A 26,438-nucleotide genomic window follows, 5' to 3' on the forward strand; every position below is an offset into this window, starting at 1 on the left:
AAAAGGGCAAATATAGTACCTATCCATAAATTGGGAAATAAGGACAACACAGGGAATTATGGACCAGTCAGGTTACTGTTGATACCCAGAGATATAATGGAGCAAATAATGAAATAAACAAATCAATCAGTTTGTAAACACCTAGAAGATAATAAAATGATAAGTAACAGTCAGCATGGATTTGTCAAGAACAAATCATTTCAGACCAACCTAATATCATTCTTTCACAGGGTAACAAGACTTGAGGTTGGGGGGAAGTAGATGTAATATGTCTTGATTTTAGTAAGGCTTTTGATACTTATTACAGGTCCTTCCCATAAACAAACTAGTGAAATATAGCCCAAATGAACCTACCATAAGATGGTTACACAACTAATTGAAAAACCATACTCAAAGAGTAGTTATCAATGGTTCACAGTCAACCTGGAAGGGCATATCAAATGGGGTACTGCCAAAATTTGTCCTGTGTACAGTTCTACTCAATATCTTCATAAATGATTTGTATAATAGTATAAAGACTACACTTAAAAAGTTTGTGGAAGATATCAAGCTTGGAGGATTTGCAAGTGCTTTGGTGGACAGGATTCAAAATGATCTTGACAAACTGGAGAAATGGTCTGAAATAAACAGAATGAAATTCAATAAGAACAAATGCAAAGCATTTCACTTAGGAAGGAATAATCAAATGCACAAATACAAAATGGGAAATGACTGCTTAGGAAGGAGTTCTGAAGAAAAGGATCTGGAGGTTATACTGGATCACAAACTAAATATGAGTCAGCTATGTAATACTGTTGCAAAAAACTAACATCATTCTGATATGTATTATCAGGAGTGTTGTAAGCAAGTAATTCTTCCACTCTACTGAGCATGATAAACTGGAGTACTGTGTCCAGTTTTGAGTATTACACTTTGGGAAAGATGTGGACAAATTGGAGACAGTCCACAGTCCAAAATGGGTTTGTTTAGTCAAGAGAAAAGGAGACTGAAGGGGGACATGATAACAATTTTCAAATACATAAAATATTGTTATAAAAAAAAGCGTGATAAATTGTTTTCCTTAGCCACTGAGGTCAACACAAGAAGTAATGATAGCAAGGGAGATTTAGGCTGTACTTTAGCAAAAACTCCCTAACTGTAAGGGTAGGTAAGCACTGCAATAAATCACCTACGGAGGTTGTGGAATCTCCCTGACTGGAGTTTTTTAAGAACAGGTTAGACAAACACCTGGGAGGGACGGTCTCCTAGTCCTACCTCAGTACAGCCGAGGTCCCACCCAGTCCTACATTTCTGTGATTCTTTGAAACCATCTTTTCTCATCCTGTAGTCACTTGCCTCATTCACCACACATCCTCCAACTTCTGCAACAAATGAAACAGGGTTCCTATAGACAACAGCCTCCTTCACCACACAACCTTGTTTCATCACCAGTGCATTGAATTAGGCAGGGGTCTTGAGGAAAAAATACTAAGTGATCATGTGATTAAATATTATATCATAATGCATACACACAAAGGAGCCAAATTAAGGTTATTTAATTTTTTTATCATTTATTTTTAATGTAATAATTATATAAATTGTACATATTTTGACTATCCTTCTCTCCCATGCCCGATATATTTCTTATAATTTTAGATTGTAAATTCACCAGAGCAGGCACTGTATTTTCTTATGTGTTTGTGAAGCACCCAGCACAATGGAACCATGTTCCTGACTGGGGTCTATCAATGAAACCACAATAAAAATAAAAGATGCTGTCAAACACTGTAACATAATGCTGAGACAATTAAGAATACCATAACTGCATCTAAAATCCACACCAGAAAATCCCAGATTACATAACCACAGTGTTAGGGTTCCATCATCTGAGGTGCTATTGGCTACAGTTGGTCCATGACTAGAGCTCTTAGGTGCTACAGGAATACAAATAAATCATAATAATAATTAATAGAAGATGTGGGCTGTCAGCATCTTGTAGAATCAGAACCTTATTGTTTTTTGTTGATATAAAATGTTAAAATGTGTAGGGCCCATTAATCAATAATAATTATACCAATACAGAATACATTACCAACATTGGCTACTGATGAGTTAATGCCCACTTAATTCATAAATAGTCCTGGGAAAAACCAAAATTATTCACTGCAGTAGTGTCTGTTTCCGAGTACAGTGATCATATATGCTGATTAAAACACAGAGAGATTAAGGTCAAAAGTATCCATTAATATGGAGTGCCCAATCAGAGAGAGATGGCTGTAAAACCAGCACATCAAGATCACACCTAAATCTGTTTCTGAACATAAATTATTTCCCATTTCCCACTGAAGAGCTTTATTTTCTTAGATTTGGTTGATTTCTTTCATCCCAGAAGAGCACCTGCATGTCTCACCCACCAGACTAAAATCTTACCACAGATATCTCCCGCCTCCACAAGAATGTGCAATATAAAACATTTTTCATTTTAATGTTGTAGGTTGTTTTCAGTTACCACAAGAGATAGTTTTACTGACTTAAAATAAATCCCATTCTGTACATTGTCCCTTTTGAAAACTGCACAAAGAATTGATATTGATTGAAATTCTTTCCAGATTCTTTAAATTTGACAACATTGAGGTAAAGAAACTGTAATATTCATGTATAAAAATCAAAGGAATGATGGGGACATTGCAAGTAACAACTCCAGCAGCACAGGAGGGACTAAAACTCCTGATCATATACAACAGTGTAACATCAAAAACATACATACAACTTAGCACTTAGACACAAATACAAAACCATCTATTGGTAGAAGTGCCATCTACACGAATTGTTACAAAACATGATAAAAAATCTTTAGGGCCAAATCTTCAAAGCCACGCTCAAAGGGAGAGCTAACAAAATGCAGGAACCACCATTGTCTGGGCAAAATTTGATAACTGCTCTTAGTTTCCAATGAGCCCCAGAATCACCCAGATTCACTTTGTGGGATAATTCACAGTAATCAATAAAGATAAACATGTTTTAAGGCAAAATTCATCATAGTATGGTGCCAAGTATTAGTTATTGTTCCTCCCTCTGAAAGGCTATACTGTGTGATATAGCAAGATGCATGTTACATAAGGGAGTCCAAAATGGACTTCACTAGAGTTGGAATATGAATGGAGGCCCCAGTGCAGAAAGTTTTACATATGAAATTTTACATATGAAATGCAGAAAGAGTGAACAATCTGTCCTGAAACGGTACCAGTAGATCTGTACAATAGCATATGGTGAAGTGCAACTCCTCTATGGACAAAGAAATGTACCAACTGCATGAACAGCTACAATAAGAGAAGTTAGGATTTTTACATAGCAGAAGCCTCATGAAAAATAAATGAACAAAAAGAAAATCACAAGAAACCATAGTGAGGTTTATAAATTCTGTCATCTGGGCTTTGTAATTGCACTTTAATTGCCCTAGAAATTAAAAATAGTGTAATTAAAGCTGTACTCTTCCATATGAAGAAACAATTTCAAGAACACAGAATTTTTTAAAGTAAATTTAAAATTGCATAGAGCAATTTCACAGTTTCTATTATGCACTTCAAAGAATTACACTTTATTACACCCACATTTTAAATTTTAAGTCTTGGAAAATTAATCTTAACATTTATGTTATAGAATTAAATCAGTGATTTTACTCTATTTAAATGAATACTGCAAGCTCTCAAATACTCATATTTCATCTAACTTCTCCCGTTCATTTGCTGGTCAGTGTAGCTGGTACCATTTCCAACCTGAAGACACACCAACAAATAAAAGTCATTAGTTTTGTCAGAGTTGTTGCAACATCTTCCCAGTTACCTATACCAAAATTTAGAAATATTTGTCAACTGCTCCTTAAAAAGATTTCTGGCACCATTAATGGAAACAAGACCATCAAACTCTTCTGCCTCCATAAAAACATGTTGAAGGGTATCACTGCAAAAACAGCTCTTGTTGGCACAGAACTGGACTACACTAACACAGCAGACTTTTCTGTAACAATCCTCTAGAGCTGTAACTTTCAAGTATTCAGAGTTTTAAATAGCAGTTAAATCACATCCACTAAGATTACTGGCAGTTTTTTGCAGCACCAGCAAAATACCTCTTGTTATGATTTTGTATCTGACCTGAGCCATGTAATGTTTTTTCACATTGGGACTCACCATGATCAAGGGCTGACTTACTTTGTGTTGGGGGAGGTGGGCCGGAAAAAACATCTCCCAGAGTTACACATTGTGCAACTTTATATTGCAGGTGTGTTGGATACATATTACATTTCTCACCAAAGGAGATTACATTTCACGCAGTGTGTCCAAATTTCTTGTGCCAAACCTGCCGTCTTTCTTGAACACTCAGCTTTGCCATGCAAGCATTGTAGAACTAGTGTGTCATGGAGAGGTCCTTTTGGCAAACACTGTATGCATTTGTTTTCTCCAAGGATAACTAAATTTTTCAGTTCCTGACTGGTTTGTGCAGTTTAGCAGAATAGATGGGCCTCAGGATTTTGATGCAGAACCTAAGATAACAACACATTGACATGAACTTCAGGTAGATAAATGTCTATTGTTCCCCCTCCCCCTCCCCGCTCATTAACTCTGTCATCTCTGTGATGTCTCTGAGGTCCAGGTAGCCTTGATACAAAGGCAATTTAACCAGTATTAAAAGCATTATCCCTTACGTAAATGGTAGGGACCACAGACCATCAAGTGCGGAGCAGCAAAAGTCATCATACTGCTTCTCATCATATTTTCTTTTCAAGAGAGTATGTCGTGATGAGACTTTGACTGCAATAACAAGCCATCCATGGTCTCAGACCATTTGCATTCTAGTCATACGAAGCTGGCCCCTTGCTTAATTAAAGGCCTCTTCAGACAGCCACAATGGGGACTAGAACAATGCAAGGAAATGGTAGCGAGAATACTATAACAGAATGGAACATGAACTATGGATCAAATAGTGCAGTCAGATTCCATCCCATGACTTCTTAGTCCATCTCAGGACCCAGAGAGACACTGCACAGCACAAGCTGTGTGTGTTAGCCATTGTTCTAAAAAGTCTGGTAGAATGACAGGGTTTGTCTGTGTCAAGCAGTCACAGTACAGAACCCCCTTTTTAATCATTACAACCAAGTTCTGTCTCTTCTCTACCACTGACCAGTGGTTGGGAGTCTGGAAGGGCCGTTTGCCCCAGGCTAATACAGTTCTACTTGGTATCTCAGTGCATTCTACTAAGGATGAGTACACCAATAAGGCTATTAAATGCATCGCTGGAAAATTCTGCAGCAGTGCAATACTGATTTCAGTGTGTATCCATGTAATTTAATAGTAGATTAAGAATAACTATGAAACTGCAGTACTGCACAAGGAATCCAAATATACTGCTGAAGAAATTCAGAAAGATCTAGCCTCTTGGAAACCACTATTCAGTTCAGTGGATCATTAAACTGGAGCTAAGTACACTGTCAGCATTTAACTCTTAATAAATTATAATAATTATAAGCCCAGAAGAGGGAAAATTAACATAATAGGAGATCTTGAGGTTGAGACTGCCTCTAGGAACGAAATCATTAATTGCTTATGGTACTGGAATATCTAGGGGCTTTTAGTAATTTGTTAGGTTGTTATTATTTATAAAGCATTGATTGTGTATTCAGCATTGTGCAGTGCCCACATAAAGACAGTACCAGCCCTGTCACTAAAAGGCAGACCATAAGGTAGGATGCACGGGGAGACCCAGTGGAAGATACAAGCTCTGTTAATTTTTTAGAGCCCATTTTGCTGTGTATGTGTATTGGATTTATTTATTCCTTGAAGTGCATTTGTACACAACTTTATTCCCTCAAGGACTTGCACACTGAACACTGCAGGAAAATAGCTGACATGCAAAGAAGACAAAAAAAACCTAGTCAAATTTAAAACTCAATTAAAATCAATTGCTAAAGTAGGAGCAATAGTGCAAACAGCTGTTTTACCTAAACCAATGACAACTACAATACTATAACTACTTTTAAGAAGAAATTAAACCATTGCTGCAGGGAACATGCAAACACCTAAGCAAGTTAAATAGCATTAACTGAATGCACAGAAAGAAGAGCATTTCACAATATTTTGTTGTTGTTGTTGAAGCTCCATAAGACTTTCTATCCAACCTTTGGCTTAGCAATAAGTGTTACAGGATTTGTCATCATCAGCTTTAAATAAGAATTAGTAATATATTTTCAGGATATGAGAAACCACTAATTAATGTAGCCACTAATTAACAGCTACATTATCTGCATTTCTTGAAAGATCTCAAACTAATCAAGAATCTCTCAATTTTAAGGTTGACATTTAAGCTTTAAGGAACCACTTAAAGAACCATTGACTGATTATGAAGCCATCATCACACAATATCTGGCCTTGAGAGCAAAAATTAAAAGCACGTGTCTATCTGTGTGATAGATTCTTGATAGCAGCCCTTCTCTGGTCAAGTCTCTGCAAGGAGACTGTCCTGAAACTTCTATCTTGCCCCACCCGATAAAAGCAAGCTTCTAGATTTATTGCAGGCTTCCAAGAGAATCCTACTGCCCCTTATTTTCTCCAGATTCAAGGGATTATCCAGTCTGATTATCCAATCTGATAAACTCTTTATACAAAATTATTAGTTTGTTTTAATTATTATAAAAATTAAAGTTCGAAATGATTCTGCACTTAGATTTTGAACCTACGATTTTGATCTCCACTACAGGCTGCCTTTGCCCCTCCACACAGACTTTATATGGTAGAAAGCAGAGTGCAGGAACACACCTGCATGGGAGGTTGCAGGTAAGAGGGCTGGAGCATGGACAGGGTCAGGAGCATCTGATAGCAGATGCGGTGCTGTCATCACAGCTGAGACTGCATGGACCGAGATCAGTGCTAGTAGCAGGCACATTGTTACACCCAAATGAAAAACCAGTAAATAAACCATATGGTTACAAAGCTACACCATCCTTCACCTCTAATTTCCACCTACCAGCAACAAATCCTCCTAGCTAACAGCAAATTTCCTGCTGGCTAAAACTATTGGTTGGGCAGATATATCTTGGACCATTGCCAAACTAAGGATTAAAGTTTGCCAAAGTCTGACCTAGGTGGACCATAAGAGAAAGCCGATTATTTTTAATTAATTCAAGGGCTATTGTCAGAACAAGTCTGATTTAAGTAGTGAAAGAGCCTCAAGATGATTCTTAGTCAGGAACACAGTATCTGTAGCTCAATTATTAAAAAGAATCCTAGTGTATCTGCAACCTTTGTGTATTTCATATGTGTGCATTTAAAACTTGTGTTTATTTTCAGCCCCATGTATCTTTCAGAGTACTTCAGTACGGGGAGTTACAATGCTATTTGTACATAGGTTTTTCTGAGCTAACTGGCCTGTAGCCTGTCTGTACAGATCCTCTTTACGTTATATTTTACCCTGTCTGATTTTTAAATGTATCTGATGTCAAAATGAAGGCACTTTTTATCAGACAGGTTTTTTTCCCCCTTTGTTTCCTCAAGCAATTTAAAAAGAAATAATAGTGCTCCTAGCTGGCTCAAAGGATTGGTAATGGAAAACAGTCTGTCACTACTGCAAATCTAATCCCAGTCCTGCCCAGTACTGGCTGAAAGTTATTACCATGTGATAGTTGTGTATTGACCTATGTGAAGTGTCACTAATCCAGATCTCAATAGACATATGTCCATGTAACAAAAAACACATTCACAGTTGGCACAAATTGGAATCAAGCTGGCAATTTCAGTTGGGAGCCTAAGGAGGCTCTCTCACCCCATAGGAGGTACAGTAATGTGCTGCCAAAATATTAACAAGCTGCTCCCTCAGAACTTTTCCATGTTATTCAGCAATACATCCTCTCTTGAGGTGGGCTGAACAGTCAGCTGGGGAATGGGTCGCCTCTGACTGTTGCCAGTCTCTCCTAGGTGGTATGAGAGGTCAAGTGGGGGAGCTTTTATCAGGCAGATTTTTGGTGGGGGAGTGGATTTCCCCTGACTGATGAAAAGGGAAGGAGAGAAACAGGCTTCCAGCCTACTTTCCAATATTGGCTTTTCAGTCTCCAGGCTGGGGCTATACAGGCAGGGAGGCCAGTCTCTACCCAGCCTTCTGTTATAACAGTAGAGCCCAGATGCACTATTGCTTTCCACCTTACCGATGGGTTTACTTTGGTTTTCCAGGCTATCTTCACAGGGCAAAGGTTAAAAGACTTAGTGTTTTCTAAAATGAAAGCTGAGATTCCCTCCATGGGGTCTAGGGGCTGATCCTGTAAAGATGTTCATGAGAGTCCCTTCTAACTCATCAGTGTCCTTTCTAACTCATCAATGATGGTGATATATCCAGAATAGGGCTTTAGCACTTTATGTCTTCACTGATGGCAGCAAATTCTCCACTGTCAGATCGATTTTTCGGGATCAATTGAGCAGAAGTGGAGACCCGCTCAATTAATCCAGAAATTGACTTAATAAATCCACCCCTGGAAAAAGAGTAACACTGAGTCGACAGGAGGGCATTTCGCATCGGTACAATGTAGTGGGGATGCCATGCTCATTAGAATTTAGAAAGTCAACAGGAAATACGCAAGCTACTCTACATAGCTTGCGTATCTTCCATTGACTGTTGCTGAATTTCATAGTAAGTGTAGACCAGGCATTAGTGGAAGGTGTAGGAAAATTTTCATTGTTTCTGCCTCTGTTGCATCTATTACACAGAAAGTGGTCCATATTTAGAGGTGTGTCTAAAAGGGGTCTAAGTTGATTACCTTGCATTTACTTACATCAATGTGGACTCCTTAGACAGACATCCAGCTACCAATGTGTAACTCATACACCCCCATTACCTCTGAATTTGGCCCACTAAGCCTTACTGAATGCAAGGCTGTTTGTGTTAGTGTAAGAGACAAGGTGGTTGAGGTAATAGCTTTTATTGTATTATCTTCTGTGAAAGAGACAATCCTTTAAGCTCCACAGAGCTCTTCCTCAGGTCAAGGAAAGGTAATCATAGTCTCATTGTTGAATACAAGGTGAAACAGATTGTGAACAAATGTTGCAAGAAACCATTCAAAATGAAGTGGACAATTAACACCTCAGTAGCCGTAGGACAAAGGAGAGGTAGGCCATGTTGACACTTCAGAGTTAAATTGATTCAAGTTACACTGATAATCATAAACCTCTATAATTACATCTCTTTGTTCACACAACATTTCTTGTGTCGGCTAAGCGCATTCACAGTTTTTGCTCTAACATCAACAGAGAGAGCAGTGCAACATAGGTACCTATCCCACTGTGCAACTCCACACTGTCTGCCGCTAGGAGATATGGGAATGAAGAATGAATCATAGAGCATCATGGGTAGAGGCTCACCGCCCATGATGCAGTTTTGTCCGTCTCATCATTCCATGGGCTTCCGACTACATTTCATGCTGTTTTTCAACAGCCCCTGTAAACTGTGCGCCCACCATCTCTGTCTGAAAGTATGGATCCCGCACTGCTAACCAGTCTTGTGAGAAGCGTTATGAACACAACACAGCTGATCATGCAATATTTCATGAGCTGCGAATCTGAAAATGAATCGGGGTGCCTGCTCTGCTTGTGCCATGGAAAGAAACAATTCCAGATTGCCTTTGGCATTCATGGAGCAGCTGCATATGGTGGACCATCACTATTGGGCTCGGGAAACAAGCACTGAGTGGTGGGAATGTATCCTTATGCAGGAGTGGAATGATGTACAGTGGCTTCAGAACCTTCAGTGCATAAAACCACCTTCCCGGAACTGTGTGCGGTGCTCTCCACAGCCCTGCAGCGCAAGGACACCAAAATGAGAGCTGCCCTCTTGTGGCAACTGCTGTGTGGAAGCGGGCAACTCCAGCCTGCTACTGATCAGACAAAAATGAGTTTGGAGTTGGGAAGTCCATCCATAGAGTCATGCACCCACCTTATAGAAGCTCTATCTAGGTTGTTTACAACATAATTGTTATTGGGGCATGTGATGCACTGGATAAGGTACACCACATGTGATAGGTACGTGCAGGACCCAGGGATCTTGAAAGTAATGTTGGAGAGGTATTGATCATCATCATATTGATTAATCTCTTAGACCCCAGTGGTCAATAAGGGTTCAGTCTCCTGAGTACTACAACATCAGGAAAATTATTGCCAGTGTCATTAAAATAAAAGACCCAAGGAGCACATGAGAAACAATTGCAATTTATCACTAATCCCTTTATTAACAAATCTACTAAGTAGATACACAATCCCACAAACACTGAAGTACAACAGTGGATAAAGAGATAGTGTGAAGTGTTTAGCCCTATTACTGGCTTCACTCACATCTCCTGCTGGGGAACCTCAGAGTGTCAGTCATTATCTTCCTCATCGTTGTTGACTTTATCGTCTGCATTATTTATCACCAGTGGGTGTCATCCTGACATCTCCTAAGGTATGCATGCCAGGATGCAGCTTTTACAGTGTGTTACGCTGACACCCACTGAGGTTCATACATATTTATTATGCTTTTCCTTATCTATATTTTCACACCCCAATAAATCTGGGTTGCCTCATTTTTCATAACTTAACTCATTAGTTTCCCATATACTCATTAACATTTACATCACTCAGTCACCATAAGAACTTGTGGTTAGGACATTGTTGACACCCTATGTCTTAAAAAAATCCCCAAAATATTTTAACCAGCTTTAACTGATACATTGAAATATCCGCAGTTAACACATCTATTACTGTAACTGTTTCATTTTGTGACATAGGGTCACTCATTGGTTAGCTATTCATGTCAGCCTATTTTTAGGCCTGAGGCTTTGTTTGGCTAAGCTAAATACCTGATAGGCGCAAGGCCTATAGGTCTTGTGATATAGTATTAATCAAAATTTATTTCATAACACTGTCTTCTTGAATATACCTGATATATTTTATTATTGACTATAAAGGATGTGTAAGTTACATAGACCATCCCCTACTGTACCTTTTTCAGCTCTCCGTATGTAAATTACCCCAGCTCAGACTCCATTACCCTCTCATATCAGTAACTGGAAGTAAACCTAAGGAAATTTAACACACACCACCTTACAGATTACCTCTGAAATTGGCCCAAAGAGAGGAGTTAAGTTTCCAGTTTCTACCTAGCACCTTTCACCGGCACTAAATTCACTAAAACATTTAGGAACAGATTGTGAAGCCCTTTCTCATACTGAATAGTACTTTACACCTTGAGTAGATCAACTAACATCAATGAGGCTACCTGTGGAGTTAGGCACTACTCAATGTGACTGAGGGTTTCAGAATCCAGCTCATAAAAAATACTTATCAGAATAAACACATCTTTCCAGTTCATTTTCATTCCCTTAGTATTAAGGCATCAGTAATATATATTTTTAAATATAAAGGCTTGAACATATTTTATCACAGTGGTCACAACAGGAAACCAATGAGAGGAAAAGAGTATCTCTTTACCGAGTGCTGTTAAAGGGAGGCCCTGCAAGATTATATTATGTTCTGCTGTAGTTCTCAGCTCTCTCTTATTCTAGGCCCAAATGTACCTTTGTCACATACATACTAGGTCTTGTCCTGCTTTTATTATTGTAAATTACTTAAATCAGAAAAGATGACTCATTAATTGTTACTTAGTCCTGCCTTGAGTGCATAGGACTGGACTAGATGACCTATTGAGGTCCCTTCCACTCCTACTCTTCTATGATTCTATGAAACATTGCAAAAAAGTTATATTTATGATAAAGAATTTAATTGCACTTTGTTATAAGCATCCATTAGTTTATTTACTCTGTCTGGGGAACCATATAATACTGCCTTGAAATAGACTAAACAAGAAAAAACAATGAGAGTCCTGTAGCACCTTAAAGACTAACAAATTTCTGTGGGCATAAGCTTTCGTGGGCTGCAACCCACTTTGACAGATGCATGAAATGGAAACCACAGATAGGAGGTATATATCTACATCCAAGGGTAAGAAACATAACAATGGGGAGGGCAAGTGCTAACAAAGTCAATTCAGTTAGAGTAGATGAGGCCTATTCACAATCGTTGATTAGAAGGTGAGAATGTGTGAACAGTGACAATTACTTCTTGTAATGAGATAACCATTCTAAGTCCCTATTCAGACCCAGTCTGATTGTGCCAAGTTTGCATGTGAGTTCCAGCTCTGCAGTTTCTCACTGAAGTCTGTTTTTGAAGTTTTTTTATAGAAGTATGGCAATTTTCAAGTCAGCTACAGAGTGTCCTGTGAGATTGAAATGCTCTCCTACTGGTTTATGGATGTTACCAATTTTTATGTCTGATTTGTGTCCATTTATTCTTTTGCGTAGTGACAGTCCGGTTTGGCCAATGTACATGGCAGAGGGGTATTGCTCGCACATGATGGCATATATTACATTAGTAGATGTGCAGGTGAATGAGCTCCTCATGATGTGGTTAGAACCTGTGATGGTGTCACTAGAGTTGATGTGCAGGCAGAGTTGGCAACGGGGTTTGTTGCAGGGATAGGTTCCTGGATTAGTGTTCTTGTAGTATGGTGTACGGTTGCTGGTGAGTATTTGCTTCAGGTTGGGGGGCTGTCTGTAAGCAAGGATAGGCCTGCCTCCCATAGCTTGAGCGAGTGAGGGATCATCAACTAGGATAGGTTGTAGATCCTTAATGATGTGTTGGAGAGATTTTAGCTGGGGGCTGTAGGTGATGGCCAGTGGTGTTCTGTTGTTTTCTATGTTGGGTCTGTCCTGTAATAGGTGACTTCTGGGTACCCATCTGGCTCTGTCAATTTGTTTCTTCACTTCCCCAGGTGGGTATTGTAGTTTTAAGAATGTTTTGTGGGGATCCTGTAGGTGTTTGTCTCTGTCTGAGGGATCAGAGCAAATCTGGTTGTATCTTAGGGCTTGGCTGTAGACAATGGATCATGTAATATGTCCAGAGTGGAAGCTGGAGGCATGAAGGTATATATTGCGGTCAGTTGGTTTTGTTGGAAAAAGATTCCAATTGTGGTTCGTTTACCCTGCACCGAAAAGAGATCCACACAGGTAGTTGGGCAGTCTCCAAACTTTATTTCTGCAGAGGTCAGACACTTCCCAGCAAGTGGTCAGTGTGAGACCCCGAAGGCATGCTCTTTTGCATATTTATACAAACATAGACAAAGGAATTACATATGCATAAATTCTTAATGCTTATAGGTACATTCAAAATTATTACTACCATTGCTATTGGCTTACACTTTTCTACTTCTTCTAATTATAAAAGTATGCATAACAAAAAACATATTAACAGAAGATTTCAGCTTATCTATCAGAGTTGCCTGGTCTATCTCTCAAGGCTGTATAACTAGCAGAAATCAGTTGAGGCTATCTCCTTGCTTCTTCTAGGAAACTTTTCTCTGACCCTGGCACAAAATAAGCACTGTAAGAGCAAAAGAGGAGGGGGTGGACGATCTTCAGCAGAAAGCAAAACGCTAAAGAAAACTAAAATGGAGTAACTGTGGTCAAGCAGACAATTATTTTCCTTCAGTTTTCGGTATAGAGTGGTATTAATGTGATCATCCTTTATTTGTATTGTAGTGTCCAGGAAATGGATTTCTTGTGTGTACTGGTCCAGGCTGAGGTTGATGGTGGGGTGGAAATTATTGAAATCCTGGTGGAATTCTTTGAGGGACTCTTTCCCGTGGGTCCAGATGATGAAAATGTCATCAGTGTAACGTAGGTAAAGGAGAGGTGCTTGAGAATGAGTGTTGAGGAAGTGTTGTTCTAGGTCAGCCATAAAAATGTTGGCACACTGTGGGGCATGCAGGTGCCCATAACTGTGCCACTGACGTGAAGGTATAGATTGTCTCCAAATCTGAAGTAGTTGTGGGTCAGGACAAAGTCACAAAGTTCAGCTACCAGGTATGCCATATCATCATCAGGGAAAATGTTCCTGATGGCTTGTAGTCCATCTTTGTGTGGAATGTTGGTGTAGAGCACTTCTACATCCATAGTGGCTAGGATGGTGTTTTCTGGGAGATCACTGATGGATTATAGTTTTCTCAGGAAGTCAGTGGTATCACGAAGATAGCTAGGAGTGCTGGTGGCATAGGTCCTGAAGAGAGAGTCCACATAGCCTGACAGTCCTGTTGTGAGAGTACTAATGCCTGGGATGATGAGGTGTCCAGGATTCCCAGGTTTGTGGATCTTGGATAGCAGATAGAATAACCCTGGTCGGAGCTCAGGGGGTGTGTCTGTGTAGATTTGTTCCTGTGTTTCTTTAAGGAGTAGCAGTATACAAACTAACACGGCTACCCCTCTGAGACTAAACTAGTTTATCCTGAAAAAAATGTTTACAGTAGAAGTTTTGTTAATTTTAATGTGCTTAGGGCAAGAAGTTCTCACAGACTCTAGAGTACAGATCCACTTAAACCAACTCGTAAAAAGGATTACATAGTTGCATATAAAAATTGCCAAATTTTTATAGACCAGTTCAGAGAATGGAATATAAAGGAAATATTTATTAAAGGAAATTTTTCATACAGAAAATTTTATCCATATACTCACTGACGCAAATGAGTTGGAATTACAGGAGGCAGAATTCAAACTATCCATATATCTCCTACCATAAAAGGGAGGTATGAATCCTTAAATGTAATATACATAGTTTTATTCTTTAAAGGAACCATGTTTGAAATTTATCTGCTAGATAGATCACTGATTCATATTAATGCTGAAAAAGTACTATGCTTCAGCAGATGTAAGTGCTGTAGTAAACAAGCAGCAGGAAATCAAGTATGCATGTCAATTAGAATGCAAATTGCCACACTAAACTTTCCCCTTGATGGAATCTTCTACTTTTTCAGCAGTTGCAGCTTATCAAGGGGAAACTGCTGTTTCTATTTCTTTGGCTTGGGACATGCAACTTATAATAATGACCACAGGTGTTCAAGTCACCATATTGCTAACTTCAAGCACTATTATTTTTTACCCTCCAGAGACTGAAGTGTTTTAAGACTTCAGTTTTCAAAAAGGATGCTATCCAGAAGCAAAGGCTATAGAGCAAATTGCCAGAATCTGTGAATATCTCCACACACATCTGAGCATAACTAGTATTACCATGTCAAAATAAAGAATAATGAGGAGTTCACCAAGTGATACCTGGGAAATTCATTATCATACACCATTACTGAGGACCTATGAGTAAACACTCTGGGTCAAATTCAATTGTGACGTAACTACACTGAGTATAGTGGAGTTACACCAGATGAGGCTTTTCTTTCTGTATTTTTTTAGAAGGAAGATTTTGTAGCTATTCCCTTAAAGCTATTCTTAGGGTTTGTCTACAGTTTGAGCTGAAGGAGTAATTTCCTGCTTGAGTAGACATACCGTCGCTAGTGCTGGTCAAACTAGTGTTCTAAAATAGAAGTGTAGTTGCAGCAGCATAAGTAGTGGGAGGGGCTAGCCACTTCAATATGTACTAGGGTCTCAAATGATATCTGACAGCTAGCCTGTCCAGCCATTCATGCTGCGGTGGCTACACTTTTATTTTAGCATGCTAGGTAGATCAGGCTCTCTGCCACATGACATCCTCACAAGCAAACTAGGAAAATGTGTTCTAGATGAAATTACTATAAGGTGGGAACATGAGGGAAAAACCATGCTCAAAGAGTAGTTATCAATGGTTCACAGTCAAACTGGGAGGCCGTATCTAATGGGGCACTGAAGGGGTCACTGCTGAGTCCAGTACTATTCAAAATAAATGGCTTGGATAATGCAGTGGAGATTATGCTTATAAAATTTGCCAATGACACCAAGATGGGAGGGGTTACAAGCACTTGGGAACACAGGATTAGAATCAAAATTAAAACTGACCTTGGCAAATTGGAGAATTGGTCTGAAACTCAATAAAGACACATGCAAAGTACTTCACTAAGGAAGGAGAAATGAAATGAACAGCTACAAAATGAGGACTAACTGGCTAGATGATAGTACTGCTGAAAAGGCTCTGGGGGTTACAGTGGATCACAAATTGAATATGAGTCAGCAGTGTGATGCAGTTGCAAAAAAAGTGACTATCATTATGGGAGGGTATTAACAGGAGTGTCATATGTAAGATACGGGAAGTAATTGTTCCACTCTACTCAGGCCTTAGCTGGAGTATTGTGTCCAAATCTGGGTGCCACGCTTTAGGAAAGACGTGGTACAATTGGAGAGAATCCAAGGAGAGCAACAACAATTATAAAAGGGTTAAAAAAACTGCGCTTTTAAAAAAAAGTTTAAAAAAAAACCCTAAGTATGTGTAATCTTGAGAAAAGAAGACTGAGTGGAGACCAAATACCAATCTTCAAATATGATAAAGGCTGTTATAAAGAGCAATTGATATGTGATTAATTGTTTTTCATGTCTACTGAAGGTAAGACAAGAAGTAATTGGTTTAATCTGCAGCAAGGAAGGTTTAGGTTAGATATTAGGAACAAAATTCTACCTATAAGGATAGTTAAGTACTGGAATAGGTGTCCAAGGTGATGTAATCCCTGTCATTTCAGGACATTTTTTAACAACAGGTTAGACAAACATCTTTTGTATTGTGACAGGGCCAGACCAGACGGCTATGAAGGGGTGCAAGCCCGCCCACCACTAAACGCCCCTCCCCCAGCCTAAGGGGAGGAGCCACCGGATCCAGAACTCAACTGATTGCTTGGGACAACAAATGCGAAAACAGGAGGGGGCGTGGGTGTCATAGGGTTAAACAGAGAGAACCAGAAGGGGACACCAAGCAGAGAGCCCCAGACAGCGCCTACTGCTCCTGGAAGGTGTCCAGGGAGCCAGTGGACACCGCCCAGAGGAACTCTGCCCGGATGCGGGAGTGCACAAGGGAACGGAAGTAGACCCCACAGTTGCAGAGCGCCCCCCCTGCTAACCCCCTCTCCCTGGTGTTATAGATGGCCATTTTTGCGAGGGCCAGGAGGCGGTTGACAAGGAGGTCCCGCGACTTTGTGGGGCCACGGATGGGGTGCGCGTAAATAAACAGGTGTGGGGAAAAGTGCAGCCAGAACCCTAGTAGGAGGTTCTGGAGGAGCCAGAAGAGGGGCTGCTATGAAGGGGTGCTGGAAGGCAAGTATATTAGCCCCAGGCTCCATAAAGCCCTATTCCCTGGGTAACCCAGCTGGGGCTAATTCCAGGCAATTGGGCCAATTAGGCCACCTGGAGCCTATCAAAGAAACTGCCCCAGCAGTTAATAGCCTCCACTTCAGGCAGGTGGAGAGGGCTGAAAGGAAGTTAACAGCCGGAGGAGAGAAAGCGGAGTGGAGAGAAAGTGGGGTGGAGTGGAGTGGAGTGGAGCTGCCCCGCCCCGCCCCGCCCTGCCGCAGCTGCAGAGCTTGGGACTATCATCCATTGCTGCCACCTGACCAAAGACGGAGAGGTTCCAGCCGGGGAAGGCAGAACAGCCTTTCACACCAGTACCAGGTAGCAGGCCACAAGCAGTGCAGGGCCACAGTGCAGGGGGATGGAATAGATGTCTTCTCAAGGTCTCTCCAGCCCTACATTTTACTCAAGGTGGAAATTACACCTTCCAGCTCCACCATACCATCCCTCTCTGATTACCAAGATTAAGATGCAATTAGCTGGTGCAGAATGGGATTTAGTGCAGTGTAACAGAGGAGCAGAATGGAAGTGCAGCCCTGGCTAGACTGGATGCTTTTGTTCTCAGAAAGAGAAAAGTACTACTGGAACTAGAGTTAATATAAGGCTGGCAGCATTTGGGCAGTGATGAAATTGTAATATAAAAGAGAGAAGTTGCTCATTACCAGAGCTGGTCAGGGTTGCAGAGAATACATTTGGATTCATAAACAAATCAGAGAAACATATACAAAATCCTCATATAATTGTGTGACTTGCATGTGTCCCATTAGACACAAAGAGTCAGATTGTCAGTGGTCCTTCTGTGGGTGTGTAAAGGAAAGTGCACAAGTAGGTTTCCCCACCCATGTGCTCTTAATGCCAGGCTCAATCATAATTGCAGATGCTGCACTCAAAGAGGGACAGATACTTCCTGAAGGCTTCCTGTGGGTACACAGCACTCCAAAGGAGGCACCAGCTGGCAGAGAAGGCCAAGTGTTTTGCAGGGAGCAAATTACACCATTCCAGAAAGTGGGGCAAACTAGGCAGTACCCAGGCACACTGAGCTGCCTGAAGGACAGATTGCACTTCCCTGAGTAACAAACCCTCCCTGAGTGCAATCCCCCTCAGGCAGTGCAACTCTGCAAGGTTCCCAGTGCTGGCCACAATTTGGCCCATAGCTTGAATATGTATGAAATACGGTGATGGTCACGCTTTGGGCAAGTGATTTTTTTCTTTTTTTTTTTAGTTTAGAGGTGAGCAAAGGGGCAGAATTTTGTTACAGATACAATTTAACAAAATTTAAAAATGTTTTTACAGTAATTAAGACAGTTCTTAAATTTATGTAGTGTGCTCAGACAGTATCCAAGCCAATTTAAACTAACACTGATGCAGAGAAGGCCCTTGAGTTGGAGCTCCCAGATTTAAATGAGTGGGAACTGATGGCAGGGTGCTGAATGGACCTTGACTTTACAATTCACTCCCTTCTCCACCCGTTATCCAGCATAGCCCACATCTGTTGATCTTCAGAACGTGTTTCAAATCCCAGCCCAGATTCACTGGTACACTCCAGTTATTTTGTGCTATGCTGGTTTTGCAAAGCAGCTATAAACTCAGTTTACTCTTCCAGTTAAACTGGGTTTATGGTTGCTGTGTGTCTGCAAAACACCACAAAGCTACCAGAGAATAGCTGTAAATCAGGCCCTTTATCAGTTTTTTCAGGCTTTTGGGGGAGAAATGCATGAGGGTTTTGATTTGCAGTAGTTGACATTTGATTTATTGAGATAGCCTTTTTGTTGGTCTAGTTATGTCATGCAGTGGAGGATTATTATAGGATTTATTACTATGGTTTCTTAAAAGCATCTAGAGTTTAGGACAGCCACTTTTTACCTGTGTTTAAATCATAAATAAATCTCCTTAAACTACATTAAGTATAATATTTAGACTCTCTTATTTATACATATTCAGTTTTCAAAATATTGCCCTGCCTGCTCTTTGTCAGCTGGTAGTATTGGGTGAGCTTCTGCATCACTGATTACATCAGTGCTTTGAAACTAATATCTCTCATCTTGAGATGTAAAAATTCAGGACTTTCCCTCTGCCTTCTTAACTATAAATCCACAGTCACCAACAGCAAGGATATGGAAGCAAGAACCTTGTAAGGAGTTAGAAGCTTCACATCTAGATCATCAAGCAGAAATCAATGAATTGGTCTCCATCTTACAGTACAAACTCAGCCAGCTCCTGTAATGCATGGCAACAGTTGATTCTTTGTTACCATATACAGATCCGGTGTAAAGTGTTTGGTCAATGCTAACTTTGAATTACTGCAATGCACAATCCTGGGAGCTATCACTGGAGAACACACAGCTTATATGGAATGTGGTCACCTGCTTAGGGCCTGATCCAAAATTCATTAATAGGAGTCTTTCCACTGACTTCAATGGGCTTTGGATCAGGCCCTTACTTAATGGTGTCCTCCATATGGAGCATAATATAGCTGTGCTCTGTAGACTGTACCGGCTGCACATTTGTTTCTGAGGGCAGAATCCTATAAAGCCCCATGTAAAGTTTAGCTTTATAAAGTCCTGTGTAGTTTGGCTCTTGGCTACTTTAGGGTCTGACTTTGCACCATGAAAGTCAATGGGTGTTTTGCCATTAGTTTCAGTGAGTAAGCTGAAACGACTCTAGTCCACTTGTCCAAACGTGGACTGGAATACACTTGCTAATAGTCCCTCAGAGCCTAAAGTCTGGAATTTGCTTCCCATAAATTTGTTGTTCTTTAGGAAATGCTGCATTGCCTATCTATTTGTTCAGGCTTTTCCATATTGAGAAGCCTGCATACAATAAAGTGGGGGGAGAAGGAGTTATTTTTCAGTTAACTTTTGTCAATTCTGTTTTTAATTTGTGATTACTTCTATAAACACATGTATATTTTATAAATCAATCAATAAATGAATGATTAAAATTTAGATCAGAGCTAGTATAACTATGGATGACATTCTTAATCATATAAGTGTGTAATCCTTTTTCAAATGCTTACTAAAATAATTGCATTGGCTGTGAGTTCCACAGGTTAATTATACATTGTGTTTTAAAAAAAGCATTTCCTTTAATTAATCATTTTAAATGAGTTGCCTTTCAATTTAGTCCTTTTGCCTAATTAAATTCTGTCATTCCCACATTTTAATTAACTAGAATGTTTGTTGTTGAGCAATGTAAGACTTCTGTCTCTTAGTATCTGTGTGTACTTCCCTAGCAGCACTTCCAGTCTCTGCCAATACAGGAAAAGAAAGAACAGGACTGGGAATCAAATTTGGGGTCTCCCACACAATAGAACACAGCACAACCATTAGCTACTTGGCTGGAGCATCATTTAAATTGGAGATCAATTTTGCAAACTATAGATGTAACAGCTATACCTGGAAATGCCAAATCTATACTGTGAACCCTATGTATTACACTTGGTAAGGGAACTGCAATGGGATGGGAAAACTGCAGTTAAAAACTGAAGATAGTGTCCACTCAAACATAGTGACGAGGTTATTTGAAAGCAAGAAATCTGAATTTAAGATGTCAATTCTCCAAAAATTACCAACAGCAAACAAAACCAATGGATAACAAAGCTCCTTACCAATCACTGGAGCAGTAAACTGTGACACTCTAAGTCTGCTAATGCCAAGTCTAAGTCTAAGTCTGAAGTCTGCTAATGCCTGTATTCCAGTTCTTACGAATGGATCTTTGACATTGTATGATGCCCATTTAAGGTAGCCTAGAATAACTGAATAATTTGTTTGTGATCTTCCTTTTCACAAGTTTGACTCTGCCTTTGTACTTGAAAAAGCCTGCAATTATGCTGAGAATTTTCAACTTTCTAGGGCTGTTAACCATCTTAATAGCACTCCTGCAGTTTTGAATCATTATGCTCTGTAGCAATGCAAGGACTTTATTCTGTTGATACCGTTTTGTATTTTATCTACACAGCTCACAGTAGTTTCTTGAATCAAGTGAGAAAAAGAGCACTGCTGTTATCTGTACAAGGCAGAACTGGATGGGGAACTTATGGTATTGTTGTTGTATTTTTGTACATGCCTAAAGCTTAATAGAGTGAGCTATTGAGTGCCCTCGCTCTCATTGAATTTGCCAATGAAGTCAATTGGAATTGAGACTGCTCAGCATCTCACAGCAGGTACTCAGCACCTCACACAGTTGGGCTCCTAACTACTCAAACATCACATACACATATTTCTAGTAGATGCCTATTCATGTAGAATTGAATAGGCTGTGCATCAGAAATATGTTCTGAGTTACACACCCTGCAACTGCAGTTGGGTTGTATGGGGTTCTAGTCATATTGGATCCTGGCTGTAAAACTCTCCATTAGGTAGGCTCCTCGTCTAATAACTTTGTGTATGTTACGTTTGAGTGATTAGGTTACTGCAACAATACAACAGAAATAGCGAGGGCAATATCAAAAGCCTGCCATCAAGTTGTGTTCTGTACAGATAAGGGCAATACTTTTTTTGTAACATGGCTGATGTTTCACCATGACTCTCAGTTCTGAGCGGTGTAGATACATAAGTAACAGTATTAACAGAACAAAGAGCAGTCTTGTATTATTACAGACATTTATAATTCCAAATAATGGAATTAATGTTAATGTGTAACATTATTTTTAATATTTTTATTATTATTATCAATGTGAACTGTGGTAGCACCTAGGGGCCCAGATCACATATCAGAGCTCCACTGTGTTAATCACTGTACACACATGAAAAGACAGTCTTTGCCCTAAGGAACTCAGTCTATGCACAGGATGGCAGGCAACAGATGGACTGTTACCAGATTTGCCCATCACCTTCGGGTGTGCTCATTTACTAGGGTTACATTCTGGGGGGGTCTCTGTAATTTTATCAATGTGCTGTTTGTGTCACTTGTGTTTCTATATGGAGCTCTATTTCTCCCTTCTGTAAATCACTGCCTCCCAGTGGAGCTGCCCTACAGGGCTTAGTTCAACAGGGCTGGGTTCCTTCAGCCCCCAAATCAGTCAAACACACGGAGCACGTCTGAGCAGGCAGAGTCAGGCAGCACTTCCAAGCTGACACCTTCATATGCACCATACTCAGCACCCTTCCCCCCAATCTTATGTCACACTTATCCTATTAATAACTCCTTTGATGAGCAGACCCCACAGGATTTTTGAGCATTATAGGGATATTTGGCTTAAGTAAGAGGAGCGTTGCTGCACAGCAAAATAGGGAAGCAAAGAACACAAAAAAGTAAACAAAGTTCGGAGACAGTCTGGCAATCAGCTTGATTATAAAAGTTATTTTATTGCCAGGTATATAAAATTTATGATACTAGTAGTAATAGCCATACAAGGAGAGACAAACAAACCAAACAATTACAATATTACACAGTTTCAATTGGGAGTATGGGGAAATCTAGCCCAAGTCTGATTACAAAAGTCAGGGTTAGAAAGTTATACCTGGAGTGAGAGAGAGAGAGAGAGAGATCAAATTAGGTCTCAGGGAAAAAGTGGGCTTAACCAAAGAGAGAGAGAGAGAGAGAGAGAGAGAGTTAGGGTCTCACCACTCAATGAAGCTTGAACCAGTCGAGGTTCCCAGGAGACAGGCTGTTCAGCTTAGGGTCTGAAATGCTTGAGACAGACAGAGCCCTCAACATGATCAGTGAAGGTATTTCAGTCAGAAAAAGGTGAAGTCCCAGTGGAACTGGTGCAGTGTTTGGATCCAAGCACCTGAACAGAATTTTGAACTTGGGTAGGGGTTTTTGTAGGAAAACGACAATGGTTCAAGGGAGAACACTAGATTTGTTTGTGGGTAAATGATGGCTTAAGGGAGTATACCAGAGTTGTTCTGTTTAGGCTGGACAATAGGAATTGATCATTCCTGGCTATGGGTGATGTTACTCCAAGGGAGCTCACAATGCAATCAGGCAGATTCAGTATTTTGGATACCAATAAAGGATTCATTGAATTGGTCTGATAACTGCTGAGCTGGGTGTGTGCAGGCGTGGGTTCGATAACATCTGGAACAGAGATCCCCCATCATGCAGTGCTCCCCTGCTTCTCTGGTCCCAGAGTTCAGTGCAGTCCTTGCCTTGGAATCTCTCTTCTCTGTTGTGAATGCTAATGGAACTGCCTCCCTGTCCCATCTTTGATGCAGATGAAACTAGGGGAGCTGCCTTAATCCTGTCACCCTTGTCTAGAGGGGTTTAGGTGTGCCTCCTATTGCATTTTCATTGCTTTTTGTAAGTCTTTCTTCTGATCAGTTCTGGGGGGGGGTCCTTCGTGAGTCAGACAGACTGGGTATTGCACCAGGGTTCCCCACGAACACAGAGCTGACAGGTAACAGGATGGAAACAAATGAGGAAGGACAACGTAACAATCAAGTGATTAATGAGTTGCAGACAAAGCACACCAGCTGCTAGCCAAGAAGAACTTTCCTAGGAGGCAAAGGATGCACACTAGGGCAGAATTTGTCCCAAAATACAGGAAAATTCTTCTTCACTTCTGTTTTTCTACTTGGAGAAGTTGAACACAGGGACTGGGATTTTCTTTCAGGGGAGATAAGTGCACAACTCCCATTGAAACCTGACAGGAGTTGGGCGCTTAACCCCCTTAGACTCCATCAGAAAACCCAAATAGAGTAGGGTAAGTTTGCGTGTGTGAAATTGTGTCATATAGGTCTTGATATCAACAAGGATAGTGTGCTTACACTTCGGAAGCCTGGGACCTCTTATAAATATTTTCAAAATTACCCTCCACCTCCTGCTGCTCTCTTAAATGTTTCTATCAGTTGGAATCAACATTGCCTCCTCCCTTCTTTTCAGGGCTGCTGTGGAGAGTTAAGGCTGCAGCTGGGCCTTTTTTCGGTTGGAGATTTAAAGTGTTCCAGCTAATAGCATCTGACTAAGCTAAAAACATTGAGTGAAGTGCAGGGGGTAGGATACATTTTTTGTAGGAGGCTTGAGGGTAACCTCCCTTGGTCTTTTTTATTTAAATGCCTGCAGTTTTGGTACAGTTCAAGTTCAAGTCAACCTTGGCAGGGATGATCATAGTAATCAGAGAAGGAGTGAACTGTATGGGTAACACTGGGCATTAAGTTCCACTAGTTCACCAGCAGTAAGGCAGCCTGGGATTTGTGCATCTCCCAGACATCCTAGGCCAATAGGGCTGCTTGAGAGTACTACCAGCAACTTAAAGTTGCCCTCTCCCAGCAGAACCCCTGCGTAGGGAGGACAGCAATGCCACCAGTAGGTGTCTTTCCTTGAAACATATGTTGAGTTACATCCATGTAATAAATTGCAGGGCCAAGTGATAAACTCCATTCACCTTGGACTGTTCCACCTCCATCAAGCTGATTAGTCCATCTCCTCTGGGACTTTTTCCAATATTCCTAATGGCTGAGCAAATTGAAACAGCTACTGTATTTTGAAAATACAGTTACTAGAGAAATGTTTCCTTCTGTCCTCCAAACTGTGAAATTTCTCCCCCAAAATTAAAGTGAGCTCTATAGGAGAAGCAATATTCAGTCCTCCACCAGGAACAGGTTTTGTGAAAGCGGTTGTGTGGAGCACAGCCAACCAAACTGGATCTGTCAGCCAGGAAAAGAGGATGTGGCCCTAGCTCACCAAAGATCACCACCACCCCAGCATTTGTGGGTGAGAGCAAGCTGTGGCAAACTGCCAGCTTCACCCTTGTGGGTCTCTCACTTCCACCCCTTGCAGTGGGCCAGGGAGTCACCGGTTACCCCATTTCCTCAGGCTGAACAAGTCTTTTGTCCTTTCCCCTCAGCATGCCCACAGGGCCAGGGAGCATACCTTACTTGGCTCCCTCCTGCCAGCTGGGGCCAAGGGTTGTCTCTGCCCCTCTGGCTACAGAGAAGCGCCAGGGGGTTTCTCCTCCAGCTGCCACAAACCTTCTGGCAGCTTCCTTCTCCTGTGCTTCCCCCCCCCCCCCCTTAGGGAAGGCAAGGTTTAAGTACACCTGGATTAGCCCTTCATTGGGTCCAAGTGTCTCTAATTGCCCTGCAATCATCTCTCCTCTGCTTGCAGGAAAAAGGGCTTTTAGCATTCTTGGGCTTACATACTGGCCTTGGTATGCCCTTTTGAGGGCTCTCTGCTCGGTGTCCCCTTCCAGTTCCCTTCGTTTATACCTCTGACCCTCACGCCTTTTCCTGTTTTTACATTTGTTGTCCCACGAAATTAGTTGCTCTCTAGGTGCGGTGGCTCCCCCCCTTGGGTTGGGGGAGGGGCCTTGAGCGGTGGGCAGGTGACCTCCTAGTTTGCAAATAGGTATGCCCTTTTGAGGCCCTCTGGCCTGACTTTATCACAAAGCACAGCAATCCACTTACGGTCTTGTTTTTAGGGCCGTAACCTGAACATCTACACAATTTTTAGTCCTGGAGTTCAAGACCCTGCAAGCCCCAAGTCAGCTGACCCAGCCCAGTCCCGATCTTTTATTGCTGTGTAGACATAGCCTGAGAGTCTTGGAAAGAACCCAGAGGAACTCATAGAGACAAATGAAGCATGAGCAGGAGAGAAGAACAGAGGGCCATGCTTTCGTAGCAGAGAGGTCCTTTTAACTGCAGAACCAGCCTTAAAAGAAGAAACCTGACTGCCACAGGAAGAGAGAGTGAATTAGTGAGCAAGTGTCAGAGAAGCCACATACCAGAGGGGCATCCTGGAGTCCTTAGAGAAATTTGGCCTTAATCCAAAGAATTCTTAAGAGTGGTGAGGAAGCTAGGAAGGGACTGTGTACAGGCATTTTATTATTTTGTCTAGATCTGTATATTTCTTGTCTAGCTAAAGTAAAAGAGTGATTGCGTTTTAGAACCCTTACAAAGCCTGTGGGTCTGATTGTGTACACTGTCACTTGTTTCCTGAAGAGGTGAACTGTAAATCCAGTGTACCCACAAGCCTGGCAGTCTGGGAAAAAGAGTGTGCTTAATCTATAGGGAGATTAGAGGGTCAGCACTGGTCCTAGGTGGCCTAGGACAGCTGAGTTGTGACTCTCTGTTTCCATGAAGGGGTAACTGAGAGCCTGTGCCTACCAATTGTGCCTGGGAGGCCAGGGAAAGAGACAATGCTACAGCCTGCTTAGATCATGGGAAGCTAAAGAGTACATTGTGTGGTAAGACCCAAATCCAGCAGTCTGGTGAGTGTCCAGCTTGGGGGTTCTCTACTAGGACTGTGACAATAGTAACACAGAAAACAGAAGCTTCACTCACAAAAACTACATGCTCCAAGACAAAACCTACAAACAGCATTCTTTCCCTGTGATGTCCCCTATAGTCCTAGCTCCCAG

The 26,438-nt window shown here is 41.1% G+C and overlaps 1 protein-coding gene across 1 annotated transcript in view; it reads left to right on the forward strand.

Moving 5' to 3' along the window:
- The window catches only part of HTR2A (5-hydroxytryptamine receptor 2A), a 41,694-nt gene that overhangs the window by 13,558 nt on the left and 1,698 nt on the right, over window positions 1-26,438 (forward strand). The gene's annotated exons all lie outside the window — the stretch shown is intronic.

The sequence above is a fragment of the Emydura macquarii genome, unplaced genomic scaffold, assembly GCF_026122565.2.
Source record: "Emydura macquarii macquarii isolate MOO-44397 ecotype Brisbane River unplaced genomic scaffold, CSIRO-AGI_Emac_v2 contig_2473, whole genome shotgun sequence".
NCBI classification, from domain to species: domain Eukaryota; kingdom Metazoa; phylum Chordata; order Testudines; family Chelidae; genus Emydura; species Emydura macquarii.